Consider the following 3,302-nt stretch of genomic DNA (forward strand, 5'->3'; position numbering starts at 1 on the left):
AGATCAAGATTAAGAAGGAAGATGTTCCGAAAACAGCATTTGTTTCCACGTATGGACACCATGAGTATTTGGTTGTACCATTTGGATTGACTAATGCACCAGCAATTTTCATGAATTTGATGAACAAGATCTTCATGAAGTATTTGGACAAGTTTGTGATAATGTTCATTGATGATATTTTGATATATTCCAAGAACAAAGAAGAGCATGTCAAGCATTTGAAGATATTTTTGCAGATCTTAAGAGAACATCAGCTTTATGCTAAGATCAGTAAGTGCAAATTTTGGTTCGATAACGTGGAATTTCTTGGACATGTCATAAGTAAGGAGGGTATAGTTGTTAACCCGAGTAAGGTTTGGTCAGTTTTGGAATGGAAATCACCCAAGAATGCTACGGAGATCAGAGGATTCCTTGGTATGGCCGGATATTATCGAAGATTCATTGAAGGATTTTCGAAGATTGCAGGACCAATGACCAAGGTATTGAAGAAAAACACCCCATTTGTCTAGTCTGATGAGTGTGAAGCTAGTTTCCAGAAGCTCAAGGAGAAGCTAACCACAACACCGGTGTTAGCAGTTCCAAAACCAGGAAAGGATTACACGGTCTACTATGACGCTTCCAAGAATGGACTTGGATGTGTTCTGATGTAGGACCGTAAAGTTATAGCTTATGGATCAAGACAACTGAAGTCACATGCATGAACACAACTATCTAGTACATGACTTGGAGTTGGCAGCAGTAATGTATGCTTTGAAGAGTTGGAGGAAATTTCTTTATGGATCCAAGTGTGAGCTTTATACAGATCATAAAAGCTTGAAATACTTCTTTACTCAAAAGGAACTGAACATGAGGCAGAAGAGATGGGTATAATTGATTAAAGATTATGAATTGACAATCAACTACACACCAGGCAAGGCCAATGTGGTAGCAGATGCTTTGAGTAGAAAGAGTACGGAGAATCAACCTACGGAATGGGAGATTCCAATGGAACTCAGGAAGGAATTCGAACAAGCTCGAATTCTGTTAATACAAGGAGATTCAGTAGGAAGTATTGCAACCATGAGGATCATGGATGAGATGTATTCTGATTTGAAGTATGAGATCATTCGGAAACAAGCGGATGACCCATTCATCCAAGAAGAAATCAAGCGGCCGATAGAGGAAGGGAACCATCTGAATTCCAGGTGGGAGACATTGACATTGTACTTTCAGAAGAGAATGTGTGTACCCGATGATCTAGAAGTTAAGGCAATAATACTCAAGGAAGCTCATGAAACACCTTATTCCATGCATCCGGGTAGTACTAAGATCACTACAAGAAAACCCCTCCTACAGCAACATATAGTTGGCACCGAATTACATACGCGTTGCAAAAAAAAGTCGTAGATACACATGTATGCGTCGTAGTCTACATCTGTTGTCCAAATACACATATCAATCGGCAAAACACAAATATGTGGGCCTAGCCCACTAAGCATCCCTCCCTTACGTATATCTAAACCCCTGGAACGCCCCCACGACGCCCATCACGCCCCCATGAACGCCCCCCTCGTCTCCCCCAAACCTAGCTGCCTCCCTCCTCGATCTAGTCCTCTTCTCTACGGTGCCGCTCGTCCGTTGGCGAGATTGGAATCCCTTGCCGGTGAAGCACCTCACGGGGATACGTCGTATTGCTTGGGAGTGGAGTGAGGACGTCTCGAGGGGCTGATTTCATCATGGCTTGCAGTCGTGCACCACGAGATCGCAGATTCGCAGTGCAACAAAGATGGATTTGGTAGTACTATTCCGATCTGAAACCCCTTTTCTATGTGCCTCCTGTCCAACCTCCTAACCCATATTTTCCACTATACGGTATTGACAGGAAGCACGGTGTAGTCATCAAAGCCACCACCCACCTGTGAGCCTCCGCTCTCCCTCCTATAGATGATTCATTTTGTTATTCTACATCTTTCCTAGTACTTGATGATTGACCCCATTTATCCTGCCCTAATTAAATTTTTTTCCTAAATCAGTGAGTGCGTAAATGTAATCTGCTAAGGTGTTCCATTCTTTTTTATCCCAAACATGTCTGCACTGGTTGTTTGTTTAACTCTCGTTCATTCCTCCATGACAGCGGCGGTTTATTGGAAGCGACATGGCTGCGAGTTGGGCAGACAGGGGGCGCTGCAAGTAAGGGCATGTCACAGGTTTGAATTATGCAATTTCACGTTTTTCCCTGCCAGGCCTCCTTTGATCTGCAATACTTTTACATAAAAAAGCAGGATTGTTAATGGTTTTGTTCTGCAGCGGCGTTTCATTCACACCGAGTGAGACCCAGAGCTATTAATATGTAGCAGCGTTTCATTCAAATGCGCAGAAGGATGCTAATGTCGGGAATGAGGAGAGAGCGGACATTAATAATTAGCACTTACTATTCTAGTGAGCAACAAATCAGTAGCACGTAGCACAAAAGGCTATTGTTATGTTGCCGTACAAATCGTGGCATTTGAGTAGATAGCAAGACTTTTAGGTCTGATGAGCTATATTTTCAAGTGTTAAAATGAGATTTGGTACGTACTCTGATTTCTTCTCTAGTAGACTAGGCGAGTTTAAGATAGCATGTTTAACTCATTCTAGTTTTATTTCACTATATTTCAAACGACCTCTAAAGAAATTCTACTCATGCCTCATAGATTAAATGTTTAGCTATGTGATGCCGTGATTGGTCATTATTTCTATGTATTTGTTAATTATGAATTATGATATTTTGTTATATGTACACAACCTAGTTAATCAAAGGAGTTTTGATCTTCTGTTTCTTCGATTTATTTATGCATATATCTTTGTGCTTGTTTTTTTTATCCAGATTTCCGTTTACATATTAATCAGTGTGGTAACCAAACTGACTTGTAAGTCAGTTGAGCTATTATTTCAAATGCACAAGATAGCAACAATTTCTTAGGTTCAGGCTTAGTTTGGGCATGACACTAAGGTGAATAAACCCCCGTTTACATATTGTTAAGCAAGTACATAACACAATTTACTATACGCCTCATGCTACCTTTTGTCACTGTGATACTGCAGGTGATTTTTTTTTGCAGGCCCAATAGATCAGCAAGACTTCTATATACGGATGTTAACATGGTAGGAAAAATTTAGAAGGAAGATATAAGAGTTGATGTAATATTGTATTATGATGCAAGATTGTAAAGTGTCTACTTTTCAGACAATTGTATGTATAAAATGGTGATTCCATTAATAATATAGAATTATTTGTCACGCAGTACATTACTCTTCTACAAGTTTCATTGTGTTTATATGTC

This window comes from Lolium rigidum, chromosome 6 (genome assembly GCF_022539505.1).
Source record: "Lolium rigidum isolate FL_2022 chromosome 6, APGP_CSIRO_Lrig_0.1, whole genome shotgun sequence".
NCBI lineage: Eukaryota > Viridiplantae > Streptophyta > Magnoliopsida > Poales > Poaceae > Lolium > Lolium rigidum.